Consider the following 21503-nt stretch of genomic DNA (forward strand, 5'->3'; position numbering starts at 1 on the left):
ATCTTTTGTGGAGCCTTCCCCAAACTCCCAGACTGGTGTCAGATGCATCATGACTTTCTACACTTTCTCTCTGCAGCATTCATTAGAGTTGGAAGTTATATGGCTGGTTGTTTGATTCATTTCTGCCTGCTCAGCAGATCCTCAAGTCTATGAATCTGGGACCCAGGTCTGTTTTGCTCACTTTTGTGTCCCCAGCACTTAGCTCAGTACATAGCATGTGGTAAGTACTTAATAAAGACTGGTTAAATGAATGGATGAATAAATGATTAAAGAAAAAAGTTACTTCCTAGAATAGGAAGAATCCAAGTCACTGTAACAAGGAAGTGGTAAAAGCAATATTTGCAAACTTCAGTAAAAAGGTGATCAGCACAGATTTTGGAGGGGCCACAGACATGAGATCTGCTGCAGGGAGTGCCGCTGATCAAGGGCCCCAGCTGCTGTGCTCTGAATCCATCAACACATCTGAGGCTGAACTTCCCAGGGGCTGCCCCCAGCCAACCTCTCAGTGTAGCAGGAATAGGAAGGCACGCCTTCTCCTGGGAGAGATGGGACTTCTTCTGATGGGCAGTTTTGGCTCAAGGACGTTCATTGACCTTGTCAAAATTTCCTTCCCTCTCTCCTGTCTTCTCCAGGGTCAGACCTTCATTACACTCTGAGCGTTCTCCCCATCGCCTCTGGCTCCATCCCCATTTTCCATTACAGGTGTGTTCCCTAATAAATTACTTGCATCTCAGAGGACACAAATAACACAAAGAAGAACATTGCTTCCAAAATTTAAATATATATTATCTACTTTTAAAAATGGCCAATACATGCACATTGTAGGAAATTTGAACAGCAAAAAGTTTTTGAAGTGGATATGTTATAAAAGGAAAGTTGTTTTTTTTTTCTTTCTTTGAGACAGAATCTCGTTCTGTTGCTCAGTCTGGATTGCAGTGGCGTGATCTTCGCTCACTTCAACCTCTACCTTCTGGGTTCAAGTGATTCTTCTGCCTCAGCCCCCCAAGTAACTTGGACTACAGGCATGTGCCACCATGGCCAGCTAATTTTTGTACTTTTATTAGAGACAGGGTTTCACCATGTTGGCCAGGCTGGTCCCGAACTCCTAACCTCAGGTGATCCACTCGCCATGGCCTCCCAAAGTACTAGGATTACAGGTGGGAGCCACCATGCCCGGCTGGAAAGTTGCTCTCTCATCTGTTTCCTCTGGCCCCTGATTACCTTCTAAATATTCTCCTTCCTCTCTCAGAAGTCAATCTCTGTCTACCCTTCCACACTATGCACTATTTTACGTTGCTTTTGTGACTAAGAGTAGAGTATGGAATACTAGTCATGACCATACATACCATACATATATATTAGGCCCCATTCTTTACATGGCTCCACAGTATTCCATTGCATTTAACTGTTTCCACATTGACAAACATTTAGATTTGTCAACATTTAGGTATTTCAAATCTTTACCATGGAGGTGAAGACTTGAAGATGGAGAGTGAGACTCCATCTCAAAAAAAAGAAAAAAAAAAGTGGAATTGTCAAAATATATTTTATTAAGCCCAATATATCAAAAATATTACCATTTCAACAAGTAATCAGTATAACATGTATCAATGAGATATTTTACATTCTTTTCTTCATACTATATCTTCAAAATCTGATGTGTATTTTACACTCACAGCACATCTCACTTTGGACTGGGGCTAGTAACCAACACAATGGACAGCACAGCTCTAGAGAGTGTCCAGATGAATAGAGCTTGGCTCCCTGAATGACCGGAAGACAGACTATACAACCTGGTAACAGCCAACTGTACATGACATACATAAGGAAGAACTTCAATTATGTGAAACCATTGAGAACCTGGGGTTTGTTATAGCAGTTATGTGATTTTATATAATTAATATGAGATCATACTCTACTTTTTCCAGATGGCTGTCACTTATGAAATAATTGATAATTTATCTTTTTCACCAATAATTGAAAATCATCTTTCTCATGTTCTATATCTCTATATGCTTTTGGATTTATTCCTTGACTTTCAATTTAGACCTACTTATCTATAGAAACTATTATTATTTTGAGACAGGGTCTCACTCTGTTGCCCAGTCAGGAGTGTAGTGGTACGATCTTGGCTCACTGCAACCTCCCCCTCCCAGGTTCAAGTGATTCTCCTGCCTCAGCCTCCCAAGTATCTGAGACTACAGGCACGTACCACCATGCACAGCTAATTTTTTTGTTCAATTTTTTTTTTTTTTTTTTTGATACAGAGTCTCACTCTGTCGCCCAGGCTGGAATGCAGTGGCACGATCTTGGCTCACTGCAAGCTCCGCCTCCCAGGTTCACGCCATTCTCCTGCCTCAGCCTCCCCGAGTAGCTGGGACTACAGGCGCCCGCCACCACACCTGGCTTATTTTTTGTATTTCTAGTAGAGATGGGGTTTCACTGTGTTAGCCAGGATGGTCTCGATCTCCTGATCTCATGATCTGCCCATCTTGGCCTCCCAAAGTGCTAGGATTACAGGTGTGAGCCACCATGCCTGGCCTTGTTCAATTTTTAGTAGAGACAGGGATTCACCATGTTGGCCAGGCTGGTCTCAAACTCCTATAGATGTGAGCCACTGCACCCAGCCCTGAATCTATTATTTATTGATCAATAAATATTGACCTATTTGTTCATCAGTGTCATACTGGTTTTGTTTTGTTTTTTGAGACAGGGTCTCACCCTGTCACCCAGGTTGGAGTGCAGTGGTACAATCAGAGCTCATTGTAGCCTCAACTTCCCTGGGCTCAAGTGACCCTCCTGCCTCAGCCTCACAAGTAGCTGAGACTATGAGCATGTACCACCATGCCCAGCTAATATTTTATTTTTTTATGTTTAGTAGAGACGGGGTTTCTCCATGTCGCCCAGGCTGGTCTCAAACTCCTGGGCTCAAGCAATCCACCCACCTTGGAGTGTCTTACTGTTTTAACTGTTACCTTCTAGTATGTTTTAATATTAGTAATAGTAATAGTAAGAGTAAGGCTATTACCCCTTGTGGTAAGCAGAATTCTGAGTTGATCCCCAAGATTCCCCCTCCCGGGTATAAACATCTTTTATAACCCCTGGAATTTGTGAATGATGGGATAGTTACTCCATGATTAAGGTATGTTCTTTGGCACAGCTGACTTTAAAAAAGAGAGATTATGCTGAGTAGACCTGACCCAGGTGAGACCTTAAAATAGAACGGGTTTTTCCTGGAGATGTAGATTCAACACATGAAAGGAAATCAATATGAGGGAAATTCTCCTTGGCTGGCTTTAAAAATGGAGGGGGCTGTATGGCAAGGAATGAGGGAGGCCTCTGGGGAGCTGAGAACCCCTGGCTGACAGTCAGCAAGGAAACTGGGTCCTCAATCCTAGAACCACAAGGAATTAAATTTGGCTAACACGCTCAATGAAATTGGAGGCTGATTCTCCCGCAGTCCCTCCTCCAGATAATACGCAGCATGACTGACACCTGGATTTCAGCCTCATTAGACCCTGAGCTGAGAGAACCCAGTCTTGCTGTGTTGGGACTTCTTACCCACAGAACTGAGAGCTAATACATAGGTATTTTGTTAATCCACTAAATTTATGGTAATTTGTTATGCAGTAATTGAAAACTAATACACCTCCTTGTATCCTTTTACAGATTTGTTTCTGGTTAGTAATTATTTATTTTTATAATAGACTATACAATCAACTTATTTAATTCCAAAAGAATGTTCTGATAGTGTTTTTATTGTTATTGTTTTACATTTATATATTAATTTAGGGAGAACTGACATATTTACAGTGTTGAATATTCCTACCCAAGAACATCATGTCTATTTTTTAAAGTCTTCATTTGCATTTTCAAGTTTTCTCTACATAGTCCTTGCACAATTTCCTTTAAAATTTATTCTAGCTGTGTGTAGTAGTAGCGCCTGCCTGTAGTCTCAGCTACTCTTGAGGCTGAAGTGAGAGGAGCACTTGAAGCCAAGAGTTTGAATCCTGCCTGGGCAACATAACGAGACTCTGTCTCAAAACAAACACACAAAACAATTTGTTCTGGACAACTTATTTTTTTGTTCCCATTATACATGAGTTTTTTCTTCTGTCACATTTTAACTGGCTATTGTTTCTACATAATGAGACTATCGATTTCCTAATGTTAACTCTGTAACATGCTTCTTAAATAAATTTTCTTATTATTTATGACATATTTTCAGTTGATTGTCTTGAATTGTAATTATCTACACAAAATGGTAATTTTATTTCCTACTTTCAAGTTTTCATACCTCTATTTTTCTCTTGTTTAATTATGTTGACTAGCATTTCCAGTTCATTGTTAAATAATAATACATATTTTCATCTATTTTCTGACTTTAATGGGTCTGTTTCTTTTATTCTAGATTTTTACAGCAATAATCATTAGGTGACACTGGGCTATAATTTTATTTATTTTTGTTGCCATTTTGTTGGGTTTTAATATCAATGTTATACTGGCTTCATAAGAATAATTTGCACCTTTGATTCTCCTCCTTTGTTCCGAAACATCTTAAATAGCATTGAAATTACCAGTTCCTTAAAAGTTTTATAGAATTTGCTTAATAAACTATACGAGCCTATTGCCATTTAGTTGTTAATAATATTATTAATAACATTTTCTAATTTCTCCATGTTAATTTGTTTAGTTTTCTTTTTCTTCTGACCAATTTTGGCAATTTATGTTTCATAGAAAAACATCCGTTTAGCAATTTATTTACATATAGTTAAGCAAAGTAGCCTTTTATGATTCCTTCACTTCATTTATTAAAATTTTATATATTTGTGCTCCCTATTTTCTTGATTAGATTAATTAACATCTATATAGTTTATTTTTCCCCTAAAGAACCAGTTATTGGATTGATTTTTTTTTCATATCACCATTTTTCTGTTTTGTAATGCAAAAGTTAAGCTTTTACCTTAAGTATTCTTTCCATCTGTTTGCCTTAGTGTTATTGTTCTTTTAAACTTCTAGAACTGGACACTTCATTTATTTTCTTTCTTGTTTATCAATTTGGCAATATCCCATAGATTCTGATTATATATGTGTTGCTGTTACTTTGTAGATTTTCTATATTTTTAAATTTCCTATTTGATCAAAAAGTTAATGAAGAGTTTAAATGCTCTAAATGATAAGGTTTTTAGATTTATAATTATTTAAAAACTAATTTCCGGCCGGGCGCGGTGGCTCAAGCCTGTAATCCCAGCATTTTGGGAGGCTGAGACGGGCGGATCACGAGGTCAGGAGATCGAGACCATCCTGGCTAACACGGTGAAACCCCGTCTCTACTAAAAAATGCAAAAAAAACTAGCCGGGCGAGGTAGCGGCGCCTGTAGTCCCAGCTACCCGGGAGGCTGAGGCAGGAGAATGGCGTGAACCCGGGAGGCGGAGCTTGCAGTGAGCTGAGATCTGGCCACAGCACTCCAGCCCGGGTGACAGAGCGAGACTCCGTCTCAAAAAATAAAAAAAATAAAAAAATAAAATAAAAACTAATTTCCATTTTGTGGAAATGCTGAGAATTTTACTTGCACTATTTCTCCATTTTGCAAATTAGTGAAGTATTATTTTAATCTAAGAGTAACATTTTTGTGATTATTGCATGAGTACTTTAAAGAAGATATATTCTGATATAGCATTTGAATATATGTTCACAAAGACTATCTTTTAAATTACATTATTTTAGTCTTCAATATTCTTATTTTTTTGTACCTGTCAAAGTCTCAGGTAAAAGAATTAAAATCTTCTACCACTAGTATTTTTCTATTTCTCTTTGAATTTCTGTAGTTTATGTTTTATGAATTTATCACTATTATAACTTACTATATATCTATTTATAACTACTAGGGTTTCATCGTGGTTTACACTTTTTTCATTACAAAACATCATGCTTTGTCTTCCTTAATACTTCTTGTTTAAATTCAAACTTGTCTGATTTTAGCCGTGCCAATCCCTATTTTTTATTTGCCTTTGCTTCATATGATTTTGTCAATCCTTTGTTTTCAGGCTTTCAACAACACATTGTTTTACATGGAGTCTTACGTATAGCCCATGAGACATTTTTACTTTGAAGTCTAGTTTGAGTTTTTTCTTTTATCTAAACAGAAGGACTGGCCACTTCCAACCAGATTACCAGGACGTTTTCCTCCCTGCCTCCAACACCAGCTTCCCATCGTCATTTCTGTTCTGCCTTCAGGTGAACTAGAGTGTCAGCCTCCCTCACCAGGCTTCCTACCAGACCGTGAGAAACACCTTCTGAGCCCAAGTCAAAATGCAGGACACTTACTTGAAAATTGAGTATAAAAGTGCTACGTGTTTACTCCTCCCTCAGTCTCATGAGCATGTTTATATAAATCACACAATATCAACGTGTTCACACGTCTGTTTTGGGTGGAGGGACAGTGTATTTGGGGCTTTTAATTTGTAGAAGCCACTGAAATTGACATCATTGACTAATAGAGTAAATAGAAACCGTTTGATACTACACAGATGTATATTTGAAACATAAGACACAAGCAACTGTTTTTTTCATAGCATCAGTTACTGCAAACTGTGTATTCTTATGAAAATACATCATGACTGATGGTCCAAATATCTACTGCTGTGTAATAAACTATTCCAGAACTTAGCAGTAAAAGATAATCATTGTATTATGTTCACAGATTCTGTGGGTTGGAAATTTGGCAAAAGCAAGGTGGGGACAGCTTTTTCATGGCTTTGTAATGTCTAGAGTCTTGGTTGGCAAGACTTGGAGGCTGGGAGCAACTCAGTCATGAGGTACAGGAGTCCTCTGGAGTCAGCCTTACTCATGTGTCTGGTAATTGATGGCATCTGTTGGCTGCGACTTCAATTGGGCCCATTATCCAGAAAACCCTCATCTGGCCTTCAATGTGGCTGAGACTTACTCAAAGCTTGGCAACCTTGGACTTCTTATGTGACAACTTGGGGCTGCAAAGGCAAGTGTCCCAAGAGAACCAGGTACAGCAGTGTTGCTTTTTATAACCTAACACTGTAGACATTTAGGATAATTTTTGCCTTATTCCATTGGCCAACCAGTCACTAAAGTGAGTCAACAAATAACTAAGGCCCAGATTGAAGCAGAAGGATACATAAACCTACCTCTCAATGGCAGAAGCATCAAAGAATTTGCAGACATGTTTTATTTTTTATTTTATTTTTGAGACAGGGTCTCACTCTGTCACCCAGGCTGGAGTGCAATGGTGTAATTATAGCCCACTACAGCCTCGACCTCCCAAGCTCAAGGGATCCTCCCACCTTAGCCTCCCAAGTAGCTGGGACTACAGGCATGCACCACCACACCTAATTTTTTTTTTACTTTTTTTTTTATATGCCAGGTCCATTATCCAATTACTTTTTTTTTTTTTTTTTTAAAGAGACAGGGTCTCATGATGTTGCCCAGGCTCATCTCAAACTCATGGGATCAAGCAATCCTCATACCACGGCCTCCCTAAGTGTTGGGATTACAGGCATGAGCCACCAGACCTGGCCAGTTGTGGCACTTTCTAAGCAGCACCACCAAAATTTAACATGTGAAATATGTAAGTTATTGACTAATAACAAATAGTTATTCCAATTTTTAAAATAACCATGAAATACAAGGACAGAAATTTTGAATGAAGTCCCACAAGCTAAAAGCCTGGAGTCCTCAGGAGAGTACAAATGTTTGACTTCCTGTGGGCCTGGCTGGCTTAGATCCTTCCTGGCCTGCTCCTCCAACCTGCCATGGCTTATACCTTCCCTGATGGAGGGATTATGTATCTTTTGCTAAAAATTACCCCAGAATGATGCAGTGTGTCCTTTCTCCCTGATCCCATGACTGCTACCTTTGCTGCTGTCACACCAGCCTCCCATCCATTGCTCTCACTTTATTTCCCCCACTCCATAATTCATGTAATGGACAATTATCAAACACTGACCACGTACCAAACTCTTGAGGAGATACCAAAATGAACAAGGTCATGAAGATATTCTTTAATGCTATCTTTTAGAAGCTTTACTGTTTATCTTTCACGTTTAGGTCTATAATCAATCTGAAAGTGATTTTTGTGTATAGTGTGAGGTAGGGGTCAAATTCCATTTTTTTCAAGTGTATATCCAATTGACTCAGCACATTGTTTATTGAAAAGCTCATCTTTTCTTCACTGCATTGCAGTGGTACCTTTGCTGAAAATAAAAGACTGTATGTTTTTGGGTCTGGATTTTTTATTTTGCTCCAATAATCTATTTATTGATATCTACTTGAGGTAATATCATTCTGTTTTAGTTACTGTAGCCTGATAATAAGTTGTCATATTTAGTAATGTTAAGAAAATGTTTTTTCTTTTTCCAGATAGTCTTTGCTATTCTTGGACTTTTACCTTTCCATATAAATTTTGAAATTAGCTTATCACTTTCCACAAAATCTGGGCTTTCGATTGGAACTGTACTTCATTCTGTCAGGGATCCTATCTACTCCTTCCAATCCTAGCTATCTTGACATTTCTCCATGCTATCAAAAAGCTGGGTGAAGTATAGCTTTTATGGTTGTTCCTGACAAGAGGGCCATCTGATACCAGTCACTCCATCATAGTCAGAAGCAGAAGCCCTTTGCAAGCTTTCCACAATTCTAGAAAAAAAGAAGTTCCATGATAAGAAACCTGTATGACAAACTTTCACTCTGCAGACTATGTTTAAAATCCTACTTTATGAAACAAGATTCATCCACCTTCAGTTGAGAGAAGACATGACCCATATTGGGTTAAACAAACAAAATGTATTGGTTCATATAACTGAAAACATTCAGGAGAAAAATCATCATATACAAGATTCCAAACAAATTTTATCAGGATCCAATTTATCTCTATCTCTCTGTTCTACATTCTGTTTGTTGAAGCCAATCTCAAATCAGCTCATGACCATAAGATGGTTGTCAGCAACTCCCAGAACTATACTATCTCAGGTCCATATCCAGGATAAAAAGAGTGTCTGTTTCAGGATACCTGGGAAAAGTCCTACTGGCTCTAGTTGGGTCACTGCCCATTCCTGAGGCAATCACTTTGCCAAGGTAAATTTGATGGATTCATCAGCTTAGGCCCAGGTCAGGTTCCTGTTCCTGAGCCAGCGGTAGATTCAGTTCCTCTAGAAGTCCATGGATTGACAGCATTAGTGGAAGTTCCCAAGCAGGAAGCTGGGGAGTGATTAAATGGATACCAGACAACCAAAAAAGCAAAAGTCTGCTTCACAGCCACACCCAGTGTCTAAATCCACATCACCTAAAGGTACCTGGAAGATCATAGGCTTCCTCGTCAGGTCCTCCAAGGCCACTTCCATGATCCTGCTTCTAGGACTGGAACCCCACCCCCTTCACATGGCCATGGGCTCCACACGTGTGGTCTGCAGAACATACGCAGCTCTTCCAGGCCCAGCATGTCCCCATCCATGTGTTCTCTTCCTTCTGTTACCTAAAGTCTTGGCAAGGGTTGGGCATGAGGAACAGGGGGATGAGCTTGGTTTTATTCCTTCATCGTCGCCACTTCCCTTTGCTCTCACTATCTCCTCAACAGGACAAGAACAGGATTATCAGGCTTAGCTTCCTAATGCTACCATTTACTGCTGTGATTCTGAAAAAGTCACTTTGCCACTCTGAGTCTCATTTGCTCAGCTGCAAATGGGGCTGACCATGTCTATGCATACTTTACCTCTTTCCAGGCAATCTCTCTAAGAAGAGTTCTATAATATAACAGAGGGAGGATAAGAGGTAACAAGCCCGGAGAAGATATCTTTTTGAATGGCTGTTAAGGCTGCTGGTGATGCTTCTGCTTTGGAAATCTTAAATGTGGAGTTTTTTTTTCCCCCCAAGCATTTCTATAATTGTGAAGGTTAAGTGAAATAGTCTGGAAATGTTTGATAGACTGAAGCTCTAAAGAGATGCTGAATTGTATCATGGGTTCCAGACAGATCATTGCGAAGCTCTTGTTCCACCCCAAGTGTTGTTTGTGTGTAACACGTGTCAAGGGTTTCCACTCTAGAGAACAAAAGCACAAAAGTTTCACTGAAGTCCTTTGGCCTAATCCTCTTAAGAGCTGTTGAAGCCTCCCTGAATTGATCAGAGGCAGTCAAGTGCCTTCTTAAGACAGGAGGCTCTTTCAAGTTTTCTTATTGCTCCTAGTTCTGACAAACCCACTCAAGTTTCCTTGCTACCCCTTCACCATCACCCATACAACACTTGGAGCCTGAGATTCTGCTGAAGGTCACAGTGGGCAGGAAGTGGCTGGGCAGGGATCTTTCTAGAATCCACTCTCCTTCCACAGGGCCAAAAGGAGGTAAGACTGCACAATCACAATGGGTGCATGCTATAGAGGCCTCTGAAAATGCAGGTTTTGACTATACCTCACAGGAAGGACAGGACAGCGTCTGAGCAAAAGTTGTGTGTATGAGAAGCAGTGGCAGGTCTGGAAGTGTAATCAGGAAAATCAGCTGCACCTCCTGGCACAGGTGCATAACCCAGGATTGAAGTAATAAGACCAAATGCCCTAATGATCTTTGCAATTCAGAGCCTAGCACAATGCCTCATTTAGTGGCTATTCAGTTGAGTTGATAGTTGGGGTGGAAAGGAACAGATAGATTTAAGAGAAGTCTGGACAGTAGGCACATAAGACATAGGGCTTGTTGAAGGATGAGGACAAAAAAGAGTAAACTATGGCTTTAGACACAGATACATCAGCAGATGCTAGGGGTGAGGAGGCAGTCCAGATGAAACCCAACTGTGGGTTATGAGGAACAACCACGTGGCTGTGTTGCCACAGGTCTTTTCCTCCCCAAACGCAAATACGCCCATTAGTAAGGTACCCTTGGCTGGAAGCCAATCTGGTTTCACCCCTGAAACTGTGAGCATCATTTCCACAGTGCTGTCTGCCTAAGAGGTGAGCTTCATTTTGCCAACAGCTTCTACTGAGATAGGGTTTGTTACTCAGGCATCTAAATAGCTCTGTTTTAAAGATAAATTTATTTTCTGCAGATTAGTTCAGCTGATGTATTAGGTAGCTCAAAAAAACTCTAAAAAGAAAAAGAAGAAAGAAAAACCTCAACCCTTAATTCTACGGCTCCCTTTAAAGAAGGAAAAAAAAAAGATACCAAATAAATCCAAGCTCACTGATCTCCCAGCTCACTTGATTTACCTGGAACAGACTCACACTCAGGGGTGACTTCTTTCAGGAGCAGACTCTGGATTTCTTCCCCACCCTGGAATTCTCTGGTACATCAGTGTTCTCAATTGTATAGTGGAAACAGAACACATTCAAAAGTCTCAGCAGGCCGGGCACGGTGGCTCACGCCTGTAATCCCAACACTTCGGGAGGCTAAGGTGGGAGGATTGCTTGAGCCCAGGAGTCCCAGACCAGCCTGGGCAACATGGCGAAACTCCACCTCTACAAAAAAATGTAAAAATTAGCTGGGCGTGGTGGCACGTGCCTGTAGTCCCAGCTGCTTAGGAACACTCCAGCCTGGGCAACAGAGCGAGACCTTGTCTAAAACAAACGAAAGAACACTTCTTAGCAAACTGTGTGACTGTGTGCAGGCATATGCAGAGGGATGGGCAGAGCTTAGACACTGGCTGTAGATGGTGAGGAGTGAGTATAGACAGACACTTCTCGCCCTATCTAGGAATGGTGGAAAGTCTGAGTTGAGGCAATACTGAGGGCCTTCCTCTTCAACACCTAACAGTATAACCTCATATTTATAAAGCGTTTCCAGTTTTCATCTCCCTCATTCTCCCATTTCCTAGATTGCTGCTGTCAATCAAGAGCCCTTCCTTAGCTCCAATCTCACATGGTGCTGGAACCTCCGTGCCAGTCCCCACAAGGAGGTCAGGCTGCCACTGCCTGCACATCTGACAAGAAACAGCTCACCACCTGGCAAGGCCTCCTGCTTCCATTTTTACAGGTAAACTCTGCCTCCCTTTACTTTCATCTCCTGGATTAGCTTTGGCCCTGCAGATACCCATATGGATTATGCACTTCCTCATCCTCCTCACCATTTATTTCTGTGCAAACCACCATCATGTCAGCCCATTAAGTGTTCTCCTTACAGGCCTTAAAACCACTGATATAGACCATGATTTCCCAACCATTTACGCCAGTTCCAGTTTGTCAATAACCTTATTAAGCGTATGCTTACAGAACCCAATGCTTACCTGGCCACGCTTGCAAGCCCAACATGGTTCCTTGTCCTAGATTCTACACTTGTGTTGGGAGAGTCCGTGGTTGTGCTAACTTCTTTGTCAATCCCCATTCATATTGAGACTTGAATCAATTAAAACTCCTAAATCTTCTCGAGTCCAAACCTGTGCATTCCCTTTCCCAAATCTTTTCAACAAATAAACTAGTGTGCATCGAGAACAAATGCTGTCACTGGTGCAATTTTTGTTAAACCTAAATACAATTCTGTGCATTTACCTTAGACGTTTTATCTAAATGTTCCTACAGGTCTCAAGGTCTTCAAGAAAACTTATCTGTCATTTGTCATTAGCTACACTCTAGCTTCATGGCATTCACTAATTTGATGGGTGAGCTTTTTATTTCTTTATTCCAGCCACTTGTACATTGCAATAAAACTTGTCTGTCTATACTAGGGGGGGTGAACAGATGTGATCAAATCTGTTTTTACAGATTATAGACCTTGTTTGCTCAAAGTCACACGATGGACCTAGGTACTGTGGAGCTGGCACTAGAACTCTGATCTCTTAAAAACCAGAGTGGAGATTTTCCCACAGTGCCACAGGCTGCTGCATGGAATGTTTGCCTCCCCCAGGCCTGACCACACTTGAGTGGATACTCATCATCCACTCAGCAGGTAGGGGCTTCACACCATTTTCAAGTTGCACACATACATTTTGCAACTGTATTTATTACCATGTGTTGACTGATAGAGGGCTATAGCCAGTAACAAAATTATTCTTCACTCACATTCACTTCGACACATCAAGCATCTCTGTCCAAACCCAGCTAGATCCTTCCCCTCTACACCTGCCTGGCTCACCATGATGGGATGGACACGGTCAAATCTGGGCACTAAGAGACTTGGGTGACAATGCTGGTTCCACTGTATTAATTCTTTGACCTTGTTTGACAAAAGCCATTTAATTTCCCTGAGCCTCAGTTTCTCACCTTGTATTCATTGTCTCCTTTGATGCTCAAATCAATCCTGTAAGGTAGGACCACACCACCCTACCTTACACACCACCCTACCTTACACACCACCCTACCTTACACACCACCCTATCTTACACACCACCCTACCTTACAAGATTGATTTGAGCATCAAAGGAAACAATGAATACAAGGGTTTGTTGTTGTTGTTTGGCAAACTTTGCAAAGGTAGGTACATTGTTATTATCAGATGGGTATGGAGAACTCTAAAGTGAGTCAGTACCACTTAAAATTCCTTTTAAAGCAGTTCATTGCATCCTAACCTATTTATTCATTTCTCTTTTTTTCTTAAAGTCCCAACAAAAACTTAACATGAAGACTGCATGCAGGGATAGCACTGAATACAAATTAACCATTCAATGTTCTGTAGTCCCTCTGGCAGGGAAACGATCCACCTATTAAAACACCCAGTCAGAGCTGGCACACACAGTGCTGATAACCCCAGCAGGCAATGACCTTGGCACCATTACAAGGGCAATATTTTCAAATGGATGAACTATTCCTGAACAAAGTGTCCAGTGTACTAGGAATAAACAGGCTTTTCATCAACCAAGGCTGTGTGTTTTCTGGTTCCAACAACCTTTCCCAGAGACAGTGCTGGAGAGGAGGGGGCACCAGGAAGCAGCACCTCCTCAGCAGCCTGCCCAGCTCGCTCATCCCTCTTCCAGAATCCTATGACTGGACGGGTCTCCACACCTCCATCCTCTCCTCTGATGGTTTCATGATTGCTTTTCCGCACTTTCGCAAAAGGAGAACCCGATGCTGCCCTTGGTGACTCTGGTCAGACCTCAGCAGGTGGAGGATCAGCCCTCCCCGTGGTGTAAAATGAATTCCTGGAGCCTCATGAACAAGAACCTGTGATAGAGAGTCAGGTACAATGTCACCAGGTAACTGCAAGGCCAAGTTTTGAAAAGATGGGCGAATCACCCAGGACAGTCCGAAAGAGGTCACACAAGAGGCAGACAAGATCCTTGAGACAAAATTCACAAGGAGAGGAAGAAAAGACTCTGGATTCACCAGAATGGAAGCACAAGTGCAAAATACAACTGGAAAAACCTGCTTCTTCGCTAAGCCAAGGAGGCTGTAGCTGGCCCTTTCAGCTGTTTGTTCTTTCATTCATTCTACAAATGTTTATTGAGCACCTACTGTGTACCCAACACTGTTCTATGTTCTGGAGACACAGAATAAACAAGACAAAGTCCCTGCCCACCTTACATTCTGTAACTGTCTAGGTAGTGATAAGTGCTGAGAGGCACAGGGAGTGTAGGGCATGAGCTGACATTAGGGAAGGCCCCTCTGTTAAGGTAAATTTGACCAGAGGTTTGAAGGCAGTGAGGGAGCAAGTGATGACTATCTGGGCCAGCATATTCCAGGCAAGAGCAGGATTCAAACAGCGAAGAAGAGGGTGTTACAGGAATGAACTGAGCCAAGGGGAGTCCAGAGAGATGAAGGCAGAGGGGCAACAGGGAGCCTGCGAGCCATCTTCAGCATTTTAATTCCAAGTGATCTGGGAAAATACTGGCAGAGGGGGAGGATTGAAACAGAAAAGTGAGACAATCTGATTTTTGTGTATGAAGCTCATGCTGGGTGCTTGATTAAGACTATAAAGAAGGCAGAAAAGAATGTGAGCAGCAAGACTGTGAGGAGGAGAGCAGGACAACTCAAGCAGGAGATGGTGGTGGTGGCTCAGACCACGACAGCAGCATAAGAATGAGCTGAGAGTCTGGATGTTGTTAGGGTAAGACCTGCAGAATTTAATAATAATAGGATATTGGGAAATGAGCGAGACTCAAGGATTAGTCCACGGTTTCTTTTGCTGAAGCAACTGGAAGGACAGAGTTAACATTTAGTGGGACGAGGAAGGTTATGGGTGAAGCAGGGTGAAAGGCATCAGGATTATGGTTTTGGGTACGGTTTGGGTAGCTATTAGACACCAAGTGGAGATGTCTAGTAGGTTGTGGATCAAGCAAGTCTTGGGTTCAGGCTAGAGATGTAAGCTTGGAAATAATCAGTGTAGAGAAGGTATTCAAAGCCAAGAATGAGGTTGTTATTAACAAAGGAGTGAGTACTGAGAGGGAAGAGATCCAAGGACTAAGTCCTGGGGCAATCTTACACAAAGAAGACTTAGCAAAGTATACTAGAGTGAGTTAAAGAGTTTTTTTCTTAAAAAAAACAGTCTAGAGAATATATAAAGAAAATTTCTCAAAAAGTAAACATTGATTGACTTTGCCAAATGCTGCTATTTGGTCACAAGTGATAATAACTAAGAATTGACTATTGGATTTAGAAATTTGGAGGTCCCTGGTGACTTTATGGGGGCAGTCTTATTTCTCCAATGAATAACCCCGGAATCAATAACTTAGTACAATAAAAAGCTTATATCTCACTCATCTCACAGTCCAATCAAGTATTTGGCAGGTGGCCTTCTTTGTGATTTAGGTGCCAGGCTCTTTCCATCTTCAGTGCACACCTGCCATGGTTCCCTTGGAAAGGGAAGGAGTGGTTCACATAGAAGCACACCTGAGCTCTGGTGCTTCAGCCTGAAGCTGGCATGTTGACCCTACTAGAGTTCCCATGGCAAGAACTAGTCACACGGCCTCCTTTAAAGGCAAAATAACGGGAAACATCATTTCGTTGTGTGCCCTGGAAGAGGAAGTGGTTTGGTGACCATCTAGTCAGTTTCTCTCACAATGACCTTGGCAAGAGCACTTTTGGAGGAGGGTGAAAACCAAAGACTGATTGAAGGGAGTTCAAGAGAAAACAGGGAAGTAGAGAAATGGGGTGGTAGCTAAAGCAGGCTTGGGGTCTAGAGAGGTGTTTTGTTTCTGGTTTGTTTGTATGATATTGGAAATGATGCTGTAGAGAAGAGACAACTGCTGGAGGGATGTCCTTGAGTAGGTGACAGAGAAAGGGACCTATCTCAGTGCCATGCATAAGAGTGCCTTGGAGAGCCCATTGAAACAGATTCTGGGGCCCCAACTCAGACTTTTTTTTTTTTTTTTTTTTTTACAGAGTCTTGCTCTGTTGCCCAAGCTGGAATGCAGTGGCACAATCTTGGCTCACTGCAACTTCCGCCTCCCAGATTCAAGTGATTCTCATGCCTCAGCCTCCCAAGCAGATGGGATTACAGGTGCATACCACCATGCCTGGTTAATCTCTGCATTTGTAGTAGAGATGGGGTTTCACATGTTAATCTCGAACTCCTGGCCTCAAATGATCCACCTGCCTCGGCCTCCCAAAGTGCTGGGATTACAGGCATGAGCCACTGCGCCTGGCCCTGCCCCAGACATTCTGATTCAGCAGGTCTGGACTGGGGGTGGACAAGTTGCATTTTCTGACCATCCCCCAGGTGATACTGATGCAGTCAAGATTCAGGCCCACATTTTGAGAATTGCTGACAGGCGCTTGGGAAATTCATTCCTTGTCTAAGGCAGGAAGGCAGAGCAGGTAGGCACAGATGGAGGTGGGAGTGTGGGCAAGGGTAGGAAGATGGGAACTTGTCAGCCAATTATTTTATTAGCTCAGTGAATTTGGAAGAAAGGTCACCAGGTAAGGGTGAGGATAGGGGAGGAAATGTTGCAAGTTTGAGTGGGGGAAGAAATCACTGTCTTGGAGAGTGTGAGAATAAGTAGTGCAGGGAAATGAAATAGGAATGCCAGCCAGACGCCAGGACCCACCTGCAGCTAGTGAGGCTGAACTTAGAGTGAGACCAGGCAGCTGCACACAGCCGGGCAGGTGCACACAGGGGGGCAGACAGTAGGATTTAGCCAGGACTGTGGTCTTGCCAGGCAGGTACAACAAAGGAGAGGGGGTCAAGGGAGTTGACTGTGTATTGATGGGAGGGATGAAGACCCCAGATCACAGCATCTAAGTGGGTACAGAGGGCAGGGAAGACTTGCAAGTAGGAGCAAGGAATGGTGAAAAGATGGCAGATCAGTCCATTGTGGGTCGCAGTAAAGCTGAAGAATCGCTGGAGAGGGAAGACTGAGTGGGACGAGAACTGTGTTAGGAGAGTGGGACGTTTGAAGTCAAGGCGGTACAGACAGTGCAACTGGGAGTAATGACAGAGTCAAGGGAACGGCCATGGGGGTGAGTGGCTGCGATGCCATAAAGGACAAGATTGGTGGAGAAGAACAAGGAGAGGAACCAGGAGGCTGAGTGTCGGAAGGATCATGTCTGTGGATAATGAAATTGCCAAGGATCATAATCAAGAGTATTATTAGAAAGAACGCTGAGAGCTGTTGTTTTCAAACCCTCCTTCCAGAACCTAGTGCTCTAAGGAGGGGAAGAAATTCTGAAATATCAGCTCTCAGCCCCCAAGCAAAAATGTCTCCAGAGTCTCCTTCAAGTGCTAATTGCAAAATAAACAGAAAGCCAGCAGGGGCTGCCTGGGGAGAAGTGGAAACAGCAGAGGAGCATCCCTAGTTGGCCGGTGTTTGCCTCGGAAGAGCCCAGCTTCCCCAGCTGCTCTCCCTGCTTAATGTGAAGAATTAAGAGTGGTGGTGAGCGGCTGGGGGCCCTGAGGTGACTCATCACAGCCAGCCAGCCCTCGGTACGTTTCTGCTTGCATTTTATGTGGAATCCTAGGCTGCTGGTTGATGACATCTTAGATTTCATATTTAACTGCCGTGCGTGTTCTAGTGCAGAGAAGACTAAATATAGACTTGGAATTGGGAAATCTAAAAGGAATAGCAGAGCAGCCTCAGTGGCCAGTGCTGGAGGGGGTGTGAGGAGCTAAGGACGTGGAAGTGTGGCCAAGAGGGCATTGTCTCTGTCCACTCCTGCCGAGGACCCTGCCCCGGGACGGGGGTGCCAGGAGAGAAAATACCAGCCCCAACACACTATTGAAGATAAACAGCTTCCCTCTCTTGACTTACCAGAGTGGGGCTGCGGTTCCCCCGGTCCTCCCTGCGTGGAAGCGGCAGTGGATTCTGCCCAGAGCTGTGGAGCCAGTTCCTCTCTGCCAGGTCAGACCCGGCCTTGAGACAGAGAGAGCGTCGGGCTCCCTGTTAGCCCCTCCCTTTACCCTCCAGGCCCAAGAAACCCAACAGAAAAACCAGCCCCTTCCCCTAAGTCAGTCGTGGCTGCAGATCAGCATCTGAGGGGTGGGGCAGCACAATGCTTGGACCACACGTGAATCCCATCAGCAGCATATGTAGTGAGATTTAGAGACTGGAAGGACGGACAGGAGGGACTTACATCCACAGTCAGCTGTGGTTATCTCTGGGTGATAGGATTATGGTGACTTTTCCATTTTCTTATCTGTATTTTCTAAATTTTCTATAATTAGTATGCATTACTAACATATGTACAAAAACTCCTAATAAGCTTGTTTTGTCTTTTTGTTTTTGAGACAGCGCCTTGTTCTGTCGCCCAGGCTGAAGTGCAGTGGCACGATCTTGGCACACTGCAACCTCCGCCTCCTGAGTTTAAGCAATTCTGCCTCAGCCTCCTGAGTAGCTGGGACTACAGGCGCCTGCCACCATATCCGGCTAATTTTTGTATTTTTAGTAGAGATGGGGTGTCACCATGTTGTCCAGGCTGGTTTCAAACTCCTGACCTCAGGTGATCCACCTGCCTTGGCTTCCCAAAATTCTAGGATTGCAGGTGTGAGCCACTGTGCCCAGACTATTGTTGTTTAGAAAACACTTAGCTGGATGGGTTAGCCTTGACAAGGGGCACACCAGCCTTAAAAGATCATTCAGCCAAACACCCAAAGACTCACCTAGCACACAGCTGGAACCGAAATTCAGCATAGGGTGCATAACACAGGCACCAAGGATTCAGGGTTAGCATCACCTGGCGGTCACATCCTCTTCACTTCCCAATTACAGATAGCTGGACCCCCAACCCTGTGAAGACAGAACAAAGAAGCATGGGAGATGGTGGGGTTCTCAGGGGAGAGGACCCTTTGCATCTCCTCCAGTCTATAATTCTCTCTCTCGCCTCGATGGTGTTGACTGCAGCATCTTGTGTGGTTTACGTGCCTTGTGAGCCAAGGCCAGTGTTACCTTGCTGCTGGCCAGTGTAACAAGGGGAACCTTGGGCCACCCAGCCTGAACTAGATTTCATTTTCCCCACCTGGTCTGGGTTGTCACATTCGGGTGCAGTACTGCAGATGCTGCATTAGCCTTGACATGAGGTTTGAAATCAGGTTCAAAGACCTGCAGTCTAATATAAACACAAAATGACCTCGGATAAGGGCAGGCCCTAGATAAAACGGTTAAAGAGGCCAGGTGCGGTGCCTCATGCCTTAATCCCAGCACTTTGGGAGGCAGAGGCTGGTGGATTGCTTGAGGTCAGGAGTTTAAGACCAGACTGCCCAACATGGCGAAACCCCATTTCTACTTTAATACAAAAAAATTAGCCGGGCGTGGTGGCGCATGCCTGTAGTCCCAGCTACTTGGGAGGCTGAAGCAGGAGAATCGCTTGAACCCGGGAGGCAGAGATTGCAGTGATCGGAGATCGTGCCAGTGCACTCCAGCCTGGGTGACAGAGCAAGATTCTGTCTCAAAAAAAAAAAAAAAAAAAAAGCAAACCTGTTAAAGAAATAAAACGTATCTTTGGACATCTCCCTAAAAAGGGAAGAGTGACTTCTTAGCAGGGCACCTCACTTTCTAGGGCTGCATGCAAGTACCCATCGCAGTACTTTCCCATCCTGGGTCCCTGTCCTTAGGGGTCTCTTCCTGGATGAGTGCCCTAATCTGAGAGACACATTCCCATGTGGCAGTAGCCACCTGTGTTCACACCTAGCTGCAAAATGAAACGGTATCTTAACCCAAGGCCTCTTTCTACAAAGACATGGCCTTACCCCAATAAACAAAACGCCAATGGCAGAAATTTTAGGTTGACCTGTAGGATGATAGTAGGGAATTTTTAGGATAGAGTGAAGGGTTAGGAGTGCCCCTAAAATAATGACCCTTTACTTAAATATGTCTCCGTCAACAGGAACATCAACTCACTGGAAGATTAAGCAACAAGAGATTTTTAAATGAAAAAAAGGAGGAAAGAGAATAAAAAAGAAAAAAGAAAAGAGAACTAGTAGGATAGGGAACTGATTTTTTTAAATTATTTTTTTATTTATATGGACATAGAATGTGAAATGAAAGGGGACTGTTTTTAAAACACATATCCACATTCTTTCATTCGCTTTTCTCCTTTGTCCTGTGCATGGGGCAGTATGATATGCTATTTAGCCTCCCTTGAAGATGAGCTTCAAGTCTTATATTTTAAATAGTATTTTCTAGAATAGCCATTGTCAAACTGTGGACCAGGGAACCCTGGGGGTTTTGAACTCATGTTTTTTTTTTTTTCATTTTTTAAAAAAGTCTTTTAAAAAATATAGAGATGGCGGGGGGGGGGGGTCTTCCTAAGTTGACCAGGCTGGTCTTGAACTCCCGGGCTTAAGGGATCCTTCTGCCTCAGCCTCCCAAAATGTTGGGATTAACCCATTTTAGGACATTCTTGAGGTCAAAACTCTTTTTGTAATAATATACAATTTGCCTTTTTTACTCAATTGAGTTTTCCATAAGGCACAGGATATGTCATGACATCAATGCATCAAAAAAGCTTCTATGGTCCCAAAAGTTTGGGAAATATTTTAGACTCTCTCAGAGAATGTATGTCTATTAGCATATTAAAGGCTCTGAGAAGTTCTGTAATATAAAATCTGTTTGACTTGGTTTAATGTAACTGCAAATTTATTTGGCTATAGCATTTATTTTTGTTTTGGTTAGTTTGTTCAACACCTGTTGCTATCATATTTTGGGAAATGCTCCTCCAGGGGTAAGATGTTAAGCCAGTATTCCTCTGACTGAGGAGTTTTATTAGAGAGCTCTCATCTGGACCTGACGTAAACAAGTCAAAGAATGGGTATTAGTGTATCGGAATAGTGGAGTGGTCAAGAACAGAGCCAGACTGCCTGGGATCAAATCCCAACTCTGCCACTTACTATCTGAGACTTTGGGCAAGTTATTCAACCTTTCTTTGCCTTACATTCTTCATGCATAACATGGGACTATTTTATATATACATTAGAATGGTGTCCTGCACATAGTAAATGCTATTTAAGAATCAGATCGGTCAGGCGTGGTGGCTCACACCTGTAATCCCAGCACTTTGGGAAGCTGAGGCAGGTGGATCACCTGAGATCAGGAGATCAGGACCATCCTGGCTAATACAGTGAAACTCCATCTCTACTAAAAATACAAAAAATTAGCCGGGCGTGGTGGTGGGCACCTGTAGTCCCAGCTACTT

The 21503-nt window shown here is 42.8% G+C and overlaps 1 long non-coding RNA gene across 3 annotated transcripts in view; it reads right to left on the bottom strand.

Annotated features, from left to right (window-relative positions):
* Window positions 1-9341: 9341 nt before the first annotated feature.
* The window catches only part of LOC105519465, a 17797-nt gene continuing 5635 nt past the window's right edge, over window positions 9342-21503 (bottom strand). Inside the window, exons 1-4 of one of the 3 annotated variants that reach the window (XR_001002969.1) lie at window positions 19194-19353; window positions 18973-19099; window positions 18125-18226; window positions 9342-10066 (exon numbers count right to left, since the gene is read on the bottom strand). This is a non-coding gene — a long non-coding RNA (uncharacterized LOC105519465). Of the gene's footprint in view, window positions 10067-11194; window positions 11469-18124; window positions 18227-18972; window positions 19100-19193; window positions 19354-21503 lie in introns of those variants that run through there. The other 2 variants (XR_001002971.1, XR_001002970.1) reach the window with 2 other exon arrangements.

The sequence above is a fragment of the Colobus angolensis genome, unplaced genomic scaffold, assembly GCF_000951035.1.
Source record: "Colobus angolensis palliatus isolate OR3802 unplaced genomic scaffold, Cang.pa_1.0 Scaffold35, whole genome shotgun sequence".
Classification (NCBI taxonomy): Eukaryota; Metazoa; Chordata; class Mammalia; order Primates; family Cercopithecidae; genus Colobus; species Colobus angolensis.